This window comes from Dreissena polymorpha, chromosome 3, assembly GCF_020536995.1.
Source record: "Dreissena polymorpha isolate Duluth1 chromosome 3, UMN_Dpol_1.0, whole genome shotgun sequence".
Taxonomy (NCBI): Eukaryota; Metazoa; Mollusca; class Bivalvia; order Myida; family Dreissenidae; genus Dreissena; species Dreissena polymorpha.
The window spans coordinates 27,336,346-27,352,957 of record NC_068357.1 but is presented as its reverse complement, the minus strand read 5'-3'; the positions used below and the strand labels follow the sequence as shown (position 1 = coordinate 27,352,957).

Here is a 16,612-nt window from a genome sequence, read left to right as displayed (position 1 = left end):
TAATTTCCCGCTAATATCTATTCATACGACACACGAAAATTTTAGAAATGGCACCATGTTAGTGTTCATGTGTCGTATGAATAGATATCATTGCGGGAAATTAAAATGGAACTAAATATGCAAAACAATAATAAAAACGAGCATTTTGTATCTACAAACATCTATTTTACCAGACCACATCTGGCGTTGAAATTTCGGCAATTGCCATAAAGAAAACTGATTTTTAATTGTTTAACTTTTTTTTACGAAATATTGTACGAATTTTTCGTTGTTTTTGAGTAGTAATGGGGCTTTAAGTCAAGTGAGTTTTTATCAAATGTGAAAAATCAGGTTTGCAATGGTAAGCATATACATCTGCATTAAAACAGCTTGAACATATATTGTAAAGCAACAAAAACAAAACAAAAACTATCAAAACTATGAAATCCCAGAAAACAAAAACAATATTTTAAAAATGTATTACAAATGCAATACTCTAAACAGCTGTAGATATCATTAACAACTGCTTAATCTTAGACAATATGGATACAAGTAAAACTGGTAACTTCGTAATAAATAAGCAAAAAGAAAAATCCTTAAACGTTGATGTCCCCAAAGTACAATCGTTGTGGACCACTTTTCTGACTTCTCAACTTCTCGAATTCCTGACTTTACTTCCCAAGCGTCGTTCTTAGCACAAGATTATAGTTTCACTAGCTGCAGTGTAATCGTGGGGTAGTTCAAAACTGTTGAATATTTCAAATCTACAGGCAGTAATCCGATAGAATTCAAAACTAATGTGTACGGAACTATTGTTAGTCTAGAAAATATAGAGTACCGGTATTTATGCTAAAATGGTATTTATGCTTAAATATTCATTTCACGATTTGCAAATATTTTTAAGAAGCCGTCAATTTGTTTCTAAATAAAGTACGAAATAATTGAAAGCGGTTAATTGCTTACGGCAGCATATGACTCAATATTAACGCGAATATAAAACAGTAAAATTCTAAGTACATGTATATGAATCAGTGGGTAAATTCGAACCCAGAACTTGAATAAAGTCTGTTGTAATGCCACTTTTGCTATGACGTCACATCGTTATTTCACACCTGGAACGCGCTGGAAAAGAATAGCCCGTGCTGTCTGCCCATTTTCTGAAGAACGCAATTGGGTGTAGCCTGAACAGTTTTCTCGTAGGCTCCCAGACCGGGAACTCTCTGAAACATATGGGCAAAAGCTCGTATGAGAAGTGTTTCTTTTGCTTAATCAGTTTCGGTCTTCAAGCGCACTCTTGTCAAACAGTGTATGCAATATGTTAATAATCAGGGAAATGTATTCACGTGGTGCATATGACCAAAATAATAAGATATTCGTCGGATTTGCTGCCCCTTAAAATCGTAAAATTACATAAAAGTAAGGGCCTATTACAAATGTGTATGCTTATTTTTTCAGCCGCTATTGCTTCTGATTATTCAAAGTTGCCCTATTGTGTCCAATCTACATGCATTAAAAAGGCAAGTGTATTTCAGTTACGCGAAAAATAAAAACTCTATTAAGTGAACTAATACAATTATTAGCACAAAAGAATACACCCTGTAATTCAATCAATCAAACTTTAACCTGAAAACCCAAACTACAGACAAAACGACGTGGTCGAAATTTTAGTACCACTATCATAAATGAAGTACCAAAATACCTTTGCGCATATAAACTGAAAGAACAATGGGAAATATTCATAATATTTAATCACTGAAAAGAGAAGCATAGTAAACAAAGTACATAATTTATATGTGGTCGTTATTAAGTTATTGTATACTTAGCAGGACACAATATAAGCACGCAAGAACATTTATAAATAATATAAGATATATTTGTATACATATATAAAACAAACACAAAACAAACGTTCCGTCGCATTGCATGTACAATCTTCGCACAGTTTAGGCTTTATTAATTATTAGTTTCGACTTTATACACGCTTTCATGAGAAAAAAAAATCGGCTGTATCTAAGAGGGCGAGCAAAGTCCTAATGGTAGGATCCAATCAAATGATATCGAAAAATAACGTAGGTTTTGGTTCGTTGGCGGGTATTTCGCGGGAACCGCCAAATTTATTTAAGGTTACATTACAATAAAATATTTTGTATTCCTCCGTGGTCCCTAAAGAATTTGTTGTTTCTTCTGGTTGTAAAGAAATATTTTGATCGCACCCTTGCTTTTTGTATTTGTTTTTTCCGGCATCCTATGTGCGTCTGTAACATATTGGTGCATTTGAATAGGGGCACCGTTGAAAGATGAACGTTTGGGCTTCGTTTATTATATAAAGTAAGGTATATTGTGCATTTGGACGAGTGCTACTTTCTTAGAAGTTTGGAGACTGTATATTTTTTACTGTAATTATTGGAAGAAGATGATATCTCCAGTAAATACCTTATAGATGAAGAAAAAACATTCGATTATTTGTTCCGATCATATACCACTCATCAGGTGTGTTTCAAACTGTATGGTAAGTACACATTTATTCGAGTTTATTTAATCAAAAAAGTATTTAGCTTAGGAATTATTTCTTGTCGACATTTCGGAGGTAAATATTTCGGACTGATGTTTTGACAAAGCCGTATTCACTGGTAAATAGCTTGACCACTCTGAAAACTGTAGACTATAGTCTTATTTAAAAGCACTTGGAAAAACTCAGTCTAAAAGATTTACGGCTACATACGGTTATAAAAACAATGGCGAACAACCCCCCCCCCCCCCCATTTTTTGGGAATTCCATCATCTAGCTGCTTGTTCATTTATGTCACAGACAATGGTTATAGATGATAATTAGATAAGTAAATGGTATATTCCGAAAGTGTTAATAATTACAAATTCCAGTGATTGTTATTTCAGACTTTGACCAATTGCCAAAGACGATTGCTATTTCAGACTTTGACCAAATGTCAAAGACTTTTTGTAAAATTAACAACAGTCCTTTCCACTGACAGTGACTATTTTATGGTTTTTCGAAACTTGCAAAAGTTTTGGCGAAGACATTATCGCTTTGATCTTTAGAAGGGCTAGTTGCAGAAACTGCACAAATACACTTATTGGAAAAGTTTAAGAGTCGGACTCTGATTTTGAAATTGAAGCGCCACGGCGAGGGACCGTTAAATGGCCTGTGGAAAGCACTGCTACCTGTGTATTATATCACTCAAAATGTAGGTAAGCACACTCATCTGCCAAAACCATAATCGTTAAGGTCAGTTCACATGTAGAAGTAGCTTACACAGTTAAATCCCATAGATGATCTCATAAAATAACATACTTTATTATCCCCCGCCATAGTCGGAGGGATATTGTTTTGACGTTGTCCGTCCTTGCGACCATACGTCCGGCACTTTTGTGTCCGGAGCCATATCTTGGAAGTGCTTTGGCAGAGTTCATTGCAACTTGGTATGAGTATATATATGGATAAGAGGATGATGCGCGCCAAAATGGCATTGTACACCATCGAATAATAACGGAGTTATGACTCTTTGTATTTTGAAAAATGCTTTTTGTGTGTGTCCGGATCAATATCTTGTGTCCAGAAGTATAATGGCGGGGGATATCAATTCAACGAATTTGCTTGTTTAAACATTGAAAATGACAATATTTATTTTCATAAGAATTGTTACACACATTAGAACAAAGCCAACTTATACAGACAATAAAAAAATGTTGACCATTTACTTTTAATTCATACCAATGTTTTATTTATAAAAAAAATACTTTCACTCTCTCCGGATTTTAATGGGGCCTTTTCACATTTAGGTAAATTGACAACATTTAGACAAGTTGTTTCATATTTGCAAATTTTCGTTTTATTTATGATACTTGTGAGGAAACCGTTATACTGAACATTTACCATGCTCTAAAATAGCCTTTCTATGCATCTTTTGACGATTTAAAAACCTGAAAATTATAAAGCGTTGCAACGCGAAACGATTAAATAATATGGAGAGTTCTGTTGTTGTCGTTGTACTTTGTGAAACTTCGAGGATCGCTTATAGCAAGAATAAAATACATCTTACGTTGTATAAGGAAGGATGCTCGAGTGGTCTAAGGCGCAGACTTTTTACTCCAGGACTCAAGGGTTCAGTGGTTCGAGTCCTGCTGAGGGTAACTTTTTTTCTTTTTTAAAATTCAATTCTTTATGTTTGACTCCAGCTTTTTAGATCCAATATTTACATTTTTCAATATAAAGCATTTAATGACAAACTTCAAAACAGGCCAAAATCTGTGAAAAGGCCCCTTTAAGTAAATGACTTGTACATGATGCATGAAATCTACCTTTACATGCACATATTAATTGGTTCTTGTAATAGAATATGACCGGTACATCAGTCTGCAAAACTTACTTTTTCGTCTTTAAGCCAATATGGCAACAAAACATTCAGCATTTTATAGCCAGAGGCAAACTTTATAGCTGAAATGATTTATAGTTATTTAACAGTGAAAGTCTCATGTACCTCAGTGCTTTCCACAGGATATTTTTCAGACGCCCTAGGGCCGTTAGGGGTAGTATAGGGAGGGCATATCTATGCATATGCTAATTGTTTTATATTTACTTATAATGACGTTATTTGGTGCGTTATGACTTCCTGAAAAAAATGATATAAAGTCATAATTTTTTAATTGATTTAAAACTTTCAAGCATATATACGCATACTCCCCACTCGATCGGTTCCCCTCTGTATCATCCCGACTATCAATTACTGAATACTAACTTCTTTTTCCTGTCACTATTCATTACCCAATAATCCCATATATTCCTTTTTTTAAGCACATTATTGTAAATATGGACGATAAAAGTACTCAAGAAATTCATAAACACAAAGTCGTCTTTTTTCTTAAGTAACAAATGAATGTTGCCAGTGATTTTTTTCGCTTTTTCGGCTGCTTCCCAATCGCAAAATTCCACGTTTTTTCCCAAAAATCTGACCAAAATTTCCCCAAAAAAAGCCCCATTTCCAAAAAAAAAATTTTTTTTTAAGAAGGAAGTCTCATATGACTTATTTATGATTTCTTAACTCTAGATCTCAACTTTATTTTTTAAATATCTTACAAAATATATAACTTTAATGCAGTCCTTTTTGTCGATAAATAATTCCCAAATTTGCCACTTTTATTGATAAAAAAAGCTCATTTTGACCAGACTCCTTTTCCCAAAATGGCTAGAAAAACCTCTGAACATGCTTTTAAAAACAATATTAATTCTATTTTTATAATCATATTTATATTGCTTAAGTTTTTCCAATTTCATGGTTTATCGCGCTATTTTTCCCAATTTAACGGTTTATCGCGCTAATTTTCCCAATCCAAATGGATTTGATGAAATAACGTCAAATCGGGGCTGGGGGGGGGGGGGCGGGGGTCCCACAGAACTTACGTATATCGCCTGACATGCTGTTTGAGTTTTTATACAACAATAAATACACCCACACTTTTCACGTGACATGGTACAAGTCTGCAAAGTTTTTGCGCGTTTTTTTATTGGGACAACGAAACAATACGAAAATACATGAAGCACTGTTTATTTGAAGCTAAAACTAATTCATGTCGCGTTTACATAAATATTCTGAAGCGAGTTTTGGATTACAATTTTAACTATGCTAATTTGAGAATTCAACAAAACATTTGTAGTTGTGTATAATTTGTACTTCCAATTCTTTTCAATCATTTTTTTACTTCCAATTTTTTGTTTAAGTCAAAGATCTAATCTGGTTATTATACAGCTTGCCTCAGCTTGTTATAAAATGTGATTATAATTAATTACAATTCAAGATGCTTTCTTGACAACATGAATCTATTGCACTTACCATGTCTTCATGCGTATCCTATTTTTAAATGCAAAACTTAATGACAAAGATTTAAGTTAAGACAATTGGCTGCATTTTTACTAATTGTGTAATTGGCTGAACATTTGAATCAATAATCAGTGTCACCGGATTGATAACTGTTATTTTGTATTGAAACTATTAAGCATTTTTTATCATTAGCATAGGATATATGACATACAGATGACTTATTTTTAGAAGATTCTCTCTCTGAAGAATACGAGATGTCCTGTAAAGGGTGGTGTTCATCAGTCAGTTTATGTGTACTTTCCTTATTGTCTTCAGTGGTCTCCCCTCGATGTAGCAAGCATCAACACCATCAAATTCTTAATAATTGTCACTCTCAAAAATATAATAATACTTTGAGTGCTGTATGTATGCGATGCTGTTGAAATTTTAATATATGTATATGTACTCATGCGCACCAACTTTTTAAATTGAAATTTAGGTTATAAACTGGTGATAACAAGCAATAAAATACAGTAGTTCAAGTAATAGGGAAAACATGAAACGAGATAAGCGCTTATAAGTAAGGTCACTAGTAGGGGTTATGGACAAGTTCTACTACAAATAATGGGAACCAGAAATTGCACCAACATGAATTTGTTAAATCGTGTAAATTGTTATTTTAAAATACAAATGTTTGCTTTTGTAGTGGGGCTATAAGATGCAAAAAGCTTTTCCCAGGCAAAAAGACAACAGTGCCAGTACCTGTGAGAGCTAGACAAGGACTAAGTAGGTAGGCTTGTACACAAATATGGTGTTCACACAAATGGCTTTAATGCATAAGTGATGCTACGCTGCTTACTGGTATGTGAAAATTTTAAGTTCATCCCAAAATACTGGGTATCAATTTAACTGTTTTCAAAAGTCGATCACCCAGGCAACTTGGGTTTTAAGTGGATTATCATAATGGTCTATATAGCAAGAGATTCATCGGTGACATCCTTAAATCGACCAGTGGATACCTGGCTATAAATGATTGAGCTCATCAATTAGGGATTTGTATTGCAGGGGCATATAATAGCACACGGTTGCATAATCCAATCCAATGGATTTACTAAAAATCAATGGATTAACAATAAAAACTATAGTGAGACTAACAAAAAAAATGTCTGTCTACTTGTTTTTTATTAGCTCGGCGTTTTCGGGGAAAACCCGACGTATTGTCATAGCCAGCTCGTCGTCCGACGTCCGCCGTCCGCGTCGTGTTAAAACCTTAACATTTTGTTAAGGTTTTGAACATTGGCTCTAAAATCGAATTGCTTCCACCTACAACTTTGAAACTTCATATGTAGATGCACCTTGATGAGTTCTTTACGCCACACCCATTTTTGGTTCACTAGGTCAAAGGTGAAGGTCACTGTGACCTTTAAAAAAATCTGACAATCTTTCATTTATTTAAAACTGCACCCGTAGCCGAGTGTGGCACCCGTTATGCTATGCTCTTGTTAAATTACATACTAATTTATTGACAGCCATACCTTGAAGTGATAAGTGCAAGTATAATATACATAGTGGTGAGAATTGAATTTGATACCAATATTGTTAATAATTATGTATTTTAGTAGTGATGTCAAACCTTCCTCAGAAACAGACAGCCTAGGCCTTTCGAGAGCATTTCATGAAGATATGCAGTCAATTCATAGGTAGGGTATGTTCGTATACGAACTTGTGTATATAACTGAATTGCTTTAAATGCATTATTGGTAGATATTCCTGTCTATTTGTAGGTTTCACATGTTCACCCATGTATAATATCCACCAAATAACTCAAATTCAAAAGAAATGACACAATAATTAAAAACGCTTAACAGGTCACCAAGTATGGCAGTTTCTATAGTATTATTGCCTTGAACATTTTATAGGCCACAAAAACAAGCAAGAAGACAGATGGTGTGTACTCTATTTTTCATTTATACCCCAAAATGTTTACGTGTCATAATAACTGTGTTCTGAACAGTTTTTCTGTACAATTGTACTGATTTGTATCTGTTGGAACATAAGTTTGCATTTACTGATTTAAATTAAAAATAGAGTACACACCATCAGTCTACACATAATGATGCGCTAAAGAACTTCTTTAGCTTGCCTTTTTGCTGAATTCAATTCTTTCGCAGAAAATGAAAAATTTGATTAACAGACACTTTTTCATTTTCCTACGCAAAAGCCAATGAAATAAAAAAGTGTAAACATTTGGACTAGGAAGTTATGAAAGTCTCAATAACGCTCAAAATCAACGAAAATTTCGTTAAGTATTTCGTAAAATAAAGTTAACACCGTAACAATCAGTGTTCCTTTTAGCAATAGCCAAAATTTCAACGCTAGATGTGGTATGATTACATAGATTTTTGTAGATACAAAATGCTCGTTTTTATTTATGTGTGGCCACAAATAATTCCCGCGAATATATCTATTCATTCGACACACGAAAGACATTTTAGTGTTCATGTGTCGTATGAATAGATATGCAAAACAAAAATAAAAACAAGCATTTTGTATCTACAAACATCTATTGTACCAGACCACATCTGGCGTTGAAATTTAGGCAATTGCCATAAGGAACACCGATTTTTGATTGGTTAAGTTTATTTTACGAACAAGTGTACGAAATGTTCGTTGATTTTTAGTAGTAATGTTACTTTAAAAAAAAACAGGTATTAAAGTGTTTTTAAGCTTACCTGAACAAACCATAGTCAGGGTGAGCTTTTATAATAGCCTTTTGTCTGTTGTCCGTCGTGCCTCGTCAACAATTGCTATGTTAAAACTCTAAAAACCACATTTACTGTCCGATCTTCATGAAACTTGGTCAGACGATTTGTCCCAATGTTATCTTGGACAAGTTTGAAAATGTTTCCAGTTGGTTGAAAAACATGGGCGCCAGGGTGCGGGGCTGTTTTCCTAATAGGAGTCGCATTTATAGTCTCATCTTCATGAAACATGGTCAGAAAACTTTTTGTCCCCTACCGGTGAAACCGGAGGGACTTATGGTTTGCGCTCTGTCAGTCTGTCCGTCAGTCTGTCCGTCACACTTTTTTGGATCCTGCGATAACTTTAAAAGTTCTTCATATTTTTTCATGAAACTTAACATATGGATAGATGGCAATACGGAGATTATGCACGTCATTTCATTTTGTTCCTACGTCAACAATAATGGTTGCTATGGCAACAAATGAAAAAAAACTTTTAAAAAATATGGAGTTTCACAGGTAGGGGACCATATTGCTTGGAAATCTCTTGTTTAGCCCTAATTTTCAAGTTGATCCATAAAATAATACGTTAATTTCGTAAACAACTTCTCTTTTAAATTCAGGCAATTGAAATTTATGTGTTCTCCATCGTTTAAAATCCAATTCATCCAACGCAGTAAATTTCTGATATTTTTGTCCCCTACTGGTGAAACCGAAGGGGACTAATGGTTTGCGCTTTGCGTGTCTGTGAGTTTGTCAGTCTGTCACTTTTCAGGATCCTGCGATAACTTTAAAGGTTCTCCATATTTTTTCATGAAACTTGAAAATGGACGGATGGAGATTATACACGTCATTTCATTTTGTTTTTACTTCAAGAGTTCTGGTTGCTAATTCAACTAATAGACTAGAAATATTGTTGAAAATGGTCGATCCTGCGATAACTTTAAAAGTTCTTCGTATTTTTTCATGAAATTTGAAACGTGGATAGATGGCAATATGGAGATTACGCACGTCATTATCACCACGCTGTTTGAAAAGGGTGGGGATATTGTGGTTATCTCCGCCGTCCGTACGTCCGTCCTTTTGAATGGCAACGTGGCAATCGTGTTACGTGCTTTCAGATGTTTCTTCCATTTAATTGTTCCTAGCTCGGCATTCACAAAAAAAGCATCAAGGTTGTCCAAGGGGGGCATGTTAGAATCTTTGGATGGCAGGCTGCTGCGCCCTTCCATTCAGGGCTTGCTGAAGCACTGGTGTTGAACTTTACGGTGTTCACATTAAACTTTGTCTCTCTAGCAAATTGTCAAGTCAAATTGTACTTTCATCACGCATCATGCTTTTGTCAAACCCACTTGAAAAAACGTTGATAATAGCAATCACAATGTGTATGTGTATAAAATAATCTGTCAAGAGTTTGTCTGTATCGTGTTTTTTTTGCGAGGCGGAGAAAACCGGAGATATTGTCATAGCGAGCTCGTCGTGTCGTTTCGTCCGCCGGCGTCGTGCCAACACCTTAACATTTGCTCTTAAATGAAAGTGCTTCATATGTAGATGCACCTTGATAAGCTCTACACGCCACACCCATTTTTGGGTAACTAGGTCAAAGGTCAAGGTCACTGTGACCTCTAAAAAAAATTCTGATAAGCTTTTGTAACCGAGCGTGACACCCGTTATGCGGTGCTCTTGTTTTAATTTGCTGCAAGTTTTCGTAATGAGAGGACGACGTCCCACCCCCCCCCCCTCCCACCATCAATGTCAAAGTGACTTTCAAAGCTTAAAGGTTAAATTAGTGCATTTGACGTTTGTATGATATGCAACTTGTCATTCATCATGCAATTTTCATGTGACTGTCAGTTATATTTTGTATAATGCACTGGCAAATTCAATACTACAAGTTTTATGTGCCCAATATGGTGCTTGCTTAAAGGTCACTGTCACATATCTGAAACATATAAAAGTGCTTATGTTAAGACATCAATAGCACGCCAAGAATTATGACCAATTTTTTTTGTAACAATGCTTTGCTGAGGCCAAAGCAATTGTTAACGCCTTTTGTTTATGTCCAAAGATATGGATGGGTTATATTTGGTCATGAATATGTTAGTATCCCTCTTATTTAAGTAGTTTTTATCTGAGCTTCACCAATCTTAGTCAGAAGTTGTATCTAGATGATGTCTAGGTCAAGTTTGAATATGAGTCATGCCGGGTCAAAAACTAGGTAACAGGGTTACTTAGTGCATTTTAAACATTCAGCATGTTGTCAGCTCTCTAATTCAAGTAGTTTTCATCAAATATCTTTACCAAACTTGGTCAGAAATTTTGTCTAGATGACTTACGCCAAGTTTGATGAACATGGGCCATGCCGGGCCAAAAACTAGGTCACAGGGTCACTTTGTGGGTTTTTTACATTCCGCATGGTGTCCGCTCTCTAATTCAAGTAGTTTTCATCCGATCTTCACCAAACTTGGCCAGCAGTTTTATCTAGATGATCTTAAGGCCAAGTTCGAACATGGACCATGCTAGATCAAAAACTAGGTCACGGGGTCACTTAATACGTTTAACACATTCAGCATTGTGTCCGCTCTCTAATTCAAGTAGTTTTCATCCGATCTTCACCACACTTGTTCAGATGTTGTATTATGTAAGCATGGTGTCCGCTGTATTTTTTGTTAAGACAACATGAACAGTATTCTGTGTCAATGCGGCATGTGGGGCTATTCGTCACGTCTGTGACAAAGCTCAAGTTAATAATTGTGTTGATCATTTTATTGTGTTTGTTCAATTGATAGCATGATTTCTTTGTTCATTGCAGAAAACCCGTTGATGCAGTCTGCCTGTGGACTCCTGTGTAAATGGACAGCTAGCTGAAAATTATGCTCGTTATGGCTAAGGTATGATTAGCAGCAACAGTTCGTTTGATTAGTGGTTGAAACATTATTATTTTATCTTAATGAGACAAAGGTTGGTTATAAGGTCCAGGTTACAAATCAATGTCAACTTTAGACAAACTGTACTTAAAACTGTCCCATGCATTACTTTGCCCAGCATGGATTAAATTTCAAATGAGAAGTGATCAGAATAATGCTACAAAATGTCATGCAAATAAACTAGTTCCAAGTTCAAGGTCACTCGTGTTAAAAAATATACCAGATGGGCTTATCTTTTTGAACGGGCACTCTTGTTTGATTATTGGTTGTAATATTTTATTCAGAAATATATTTCTTTTTGTTGACACTATAAATCTTCTCTCTTAATTGATATTGGACATAAAGTCACTTTTGTTTATTAAATTAAAATGTGCCAAATCTGATTGCTTTGTTGGTTTGGCGCTTCACTACAAATCAGAGGATCGCTTGTTCGCTCCTCATCTTGGCAACACATATTATATGGGTCATGAAATCTTTTCTATAGCCATTCTCCCCTTTACCTCTGATGTAAGTAGGAAAGTAACTGGCATAAGTATGGGCACTTAGTACTAGTAAACCAGATATCCCTTGAAAAGTGTGAGTTGTTAAACTGACTTCTGTGATATAACAGAGATACTGTTGAAAATGGATAACAAATCCAAATCCAAATTACAAACAAGCTTAACCAACCCATTGAAATGTAGATATTTTATAATATGATAAATAACATGTAACCAACAGTTTTGTAGAACTATTACGAAATACTTTTATACCCTTGATTTATATTCTCTGGTGTAGTATTTACTCTTTGCTACTTTTTAAGTCTTTGTGATAATTGTTTTGTTTTGGTTTTTGCAATTTTCATTTTTAGCTTGACTTTTCGAAGAAAAATGAGAGCTCTGGCGTCGGCGTCGCCGTTTTTTAAAGTTTTATATAAAGTCAAATAACTTTAACACTTTCAAAGATAATTAATTCAAGACAATTGTGTAGGTTAAGGTGCATAACTCTGTCAGCATTATTTTTAGAGTTATGCCCCTTTTTATACTTAGAAAATTGTTAAGTTTTGTGTTTAGGTCCACTATATTCTTCAAGTATGAAAGCTATTGCTTTCATACTTGCAACACTTACTAACTATCATAAGGGAACTGTGCAGGCAAAGTTATGTAACTCTGACTGGCATTTGGACAGCATTATGGCCCCTTTTATAGTTAGAAAATTGAAAATTTTGTTAAGTTTTGTGTTTTGTTCCATTTTATTCCTAATGTATCATGGCTATTGCTTTCAGACTTGGAGCACTCGCTAACTATCATAAGGGGACTGTACAGGACAAGTTGCATAACTCTGGTTGGCATTTTGACGGAATTTTGGCCCTTTTTTGACTTATTAACTTTGAATATTGTGTTAAATTTTGTGTTTAGATGCACTTTATTTCTAAAGTATCAAGGCTATTGCTTTCAAACTTCAAATACTTTCTTACTATCATGAGGGTACTGTAATTGGCAAGTTGAGCTTGACCTTGACCTTTGAATGACATTGACACTCAAGGTCAAATAGAACAATTTTGCTTAACATTTTACCACTCAGATACGTATTTTGACGCATTTGTAGTCCCATAGAAAGATGAGTTTAAATCAAGACCTTTCTTACTGGATTCAAGTTTTACAGGCTTGATTTCCGACCCTTAGATACTGATTAGCAGCAAACAGCATAAAACCTGAACAGACTGCGAGTTACTCTCAGGGTGTTCTGGTTTTATGCTGTTTGCACTTAGCCATTTTCACTTCGCTACTGAGAGGGAAGAGGTTAAATTGCCATAACTTCTTTATTTAGGATCAGATTTGATTCATACCTTGACAAAACAACACTTACCTGACATACCACAATATATTCCACCCAAACCATACCCCACGCCCCACCCTAGAATTCCCCCTCCCCTAAAAAAATTGTTTTTCCTTTTATTTCGTGTTTTTGAAATATCATCTAATAAATGACCAAAGTCTCCACCCCAACCCCCACACAATTTTTTTTGGAAACAGGGTTAAAAAAGACTATTTATTTTTATTATTTTATGTTTGAAAGACTGTCCAACCATCCCACCCAAGCTATTGCTATCAAACCTGAAATATAATCTTATTAGTTTGTGTTATGTCTTTACAAATGTTCAAAAGATTGTGGAAAATGTACATGAACTCAGAATGGTCTATAATGTATCACTTCTTTAAATGATAATTTATCAATATGTTTCAATTATGGTCCTCTATCAAATAGAATATGACTATATTACCTGGACCTTATTGAATATAACAATTTCCCCATTATGGCTTACGTTATACTGTCAAGCACTCGAAAAGTCGAGCGCGCTGTCTTCTGACAGCTATTGTTTAAAGGGATGTTTGAATGTTCTTCATATAACTGTATTTCAGTGTTCCTAGAGTCAGATGCTGCGCTTCAAAAGAATCCATTCGCTTCAAGAGAATCCATTTGGATGTTGCAAATTTTCTGTACACCAAATAAATGAATACATGTTTACTTTACTTTATGTTTTTATGCCCCCCTTCGAAGAAGAGGGGGTATAATGTTTTGTACATGTCGGTCGGTCGGTCCGTCGGTCGGTCCGTCCACCGAATGGTTTCCGGATGATAACTCATGAACGCTTACGCCTAGGATCATGAAACTTCAAAGGTACATTGATCATGACTGGCAGATGACCCCTATTGATTTTCAGGTTACTAGGTCAAAGGTCAAGGTCACGGTGACTCGAAGCAGTAAAATGGTTTCCGGATGATAACTCAAGAACGCTTACGCCTAGGATCATGAAACTTCATAGGTACATTGATCATGACTCGCAGATGACCCCTATTGATTTTCAGGTTACTAGGTCAAAGGTCAAGGTCACGGTGACTCGAACCAGTAAAATGGTTTCCGGATGGTAACTCAAGAACGCTTACGCCTAGGATCATGAAACTGCATAGGTACATTGATCATGACTCGCAGATGACCCCAATTGATTTTCAGGTCACTAGGTCAAAGATCAAGGTCACGGTGACTCGAACCAGTAAAATGGTTTCCGGATGATAACTCAAGAACGCTTACGCCTAGGATCATGAAAATTCATAGGTACATTGATCATGACTCGCAAGTGACCCCTAGTGATTTTCAGGTCACTAGGTCAAAGGTCAAGGTCATGGTGACTTGACACAGTAGAATGGTTTCCGGATGATAACTCAAGAAAGCTTACGCTTAGGATCATAAAACTTCATAGGTACATTTATCATGACTCGAAGATGACCCCTAGTGATTTTCAGGTCAAAAGTCAAGGTCACGGTGACACGACAAAGTAAAATAGTTTCCGGATGATAACTCAAGAATGCTTACGCCTAGGATCATGACACTTCATAGATATATTGATCATGACTGGCAGATGATCCATATTGATTTTCAGGTCACTTGGTCAAAGTTCAAGGCCAATGTCACAAAAAACGAATTCACACAACGGCTGCAACTACAACAACTGACAGCCCATATGGGGGGCATGCATGTTGTACAAACAGCCCTTGTTATTTATGTTGTCAATGTGCATTTTAAAGGGGCCTTTTCACAGATTTTGGCATTTTTTAACTTATTCATTAAATGCTTTATATTGATAAATGTAAACATTGGATCGTAAAAGCTCCAGTAAAAAATCAAGAATAAAATTTAAAAAAGGAAAAGAACATTGCCCGGAGCAGGTTTCGAACCAGTGACCCCTGGAGTCCTGCAAGAGTCCTGAAGTAAAAACGCTTTAGCCTACTGAGCTATTCCGCCGAGTACACATACTTAACGTATTTTATACATTATATAAGCAATTTTCGTAGTTGCAAAAAAATTAACGACCAAAACAGAACTCTCCAAATTATTCAATCGTTACGCGTTGCAACGCTTTATACTTTTTAGGTTTTAAAATCGTCAAAAGATGCGTATAATGGCTATATTAGAGCATGGTAATTGTTCAGTATTACTGTTTCCTCACAAATATCATAACTAAAACGAAAATTTGCGAATCTGAAACAACTTTTTTCAATTTTGTCAATTTACCAAAGCGTGAGAAGATCCCTTTAAATCATCCTTTGTTAATAATTACAAAAGTTATGTCCCCTGTTCATTCCCCCGGATCGAATGATCGGGGCTATATTGTTTTTTGCCTGTCTGTATGTCTGTCTGTAATCTCTCCAAAAACTTAAACCTTGGTTAAAGTCTTGTGATAACTTTTGCAATATTGAAGATAGCAACTTAATATTTGGCATGCATGTGTATCTCATGGAGCTGCACATTTTAAGTGGGGAAAGGTAAAGGTCATCCGTCAAGGTCAAAGGTTAAATATATGGCTTCAAAGCGGTGCAGTAGGGGGCATTGTGTTTTACAAACACAGCTCTTGTTAACTTTGACATTAATAACATCATGCTACGTATTAAATAATGCATCATGGGGGTATTCTACATCATTAGTGATTATGATATAAAAAGAGCTAATTCTCTGAAGTTAAAAAATATCATACTTACAACCGATTATCCATTTTGTGAATATACTTAAAAAAATACATATATTTATACGTCCATACCATTGACACATTTACAAGACTGTAAGTAAATCTCATCTATTGGACTGTTAAAGGTGTGGTTTAAAAATGGATTTTAATGGTTCACATATTTGCTTGATATTGAGCCAGTAGACAATAATTTAAAATAATGACATAACTTCTGTTTATTCTGTGTAACAATATATTTTCACTGACTTACGTCATAGCTAAAGGGTTTTAATATAGGTGATAATATTAAGGTCATGATAAACATAATTACATTTAATTAATGTGAATAAATACAATATCCGATATAAACTGTTGTTGCATGGGCTTGTATCAAAATGGATGACTTTCCCCGCCTTGGTGGCCCATGTTGTCGTTCTTCAGCAAGTTGTAATAATTGTGGTAACACATGTTAAGACTATGCACATGCACAACTTATGTAGGTGCAATTTTCAATTTGTGTTGAACAGTGAAGGGGCACCTTGTCAGACTGGGTTTTGTTTATTGACAGACAGACAATCTGGTATAACAGGGCTACTTCCGTGCAAGGGTTTATCAACATATACAACTGTTCATGCATCCTGGCAAAAATCTATAGATAAAAAACATGAC

At 35.3% G+C, this 16,612-nt stretch overlaps 1 long non-coding RNA gene across 1 annotated transcript in view; it reads left to right on the top strand.

The window, feature by feature from the left end:
* Window positions 1–16,248, top strand: part of LOC127873402 (uncharacterized) — a 35,750-nt gene extending 19,502 nt beyond the window's left edge. Inside the window, exons 4-7 of the long non-coding RNA XR_008046132.1 lie at window positions 6,499–6,582; window positions 7,412–7,492; window positions 11,346–11,424; window positions 13,863–16,248. This is a non-coding gene — a long non-coding RNA (uncharacterized LOC127873402). The remainder of the gene's footprint in view (window positions 1–6,498; window positions 6,583–7,411; window positions 7,493–11,345; window positions 11,425–13,862) is intronic.
* Window positions 16,249–16,612: the final 364 nt, after the last annotated feature.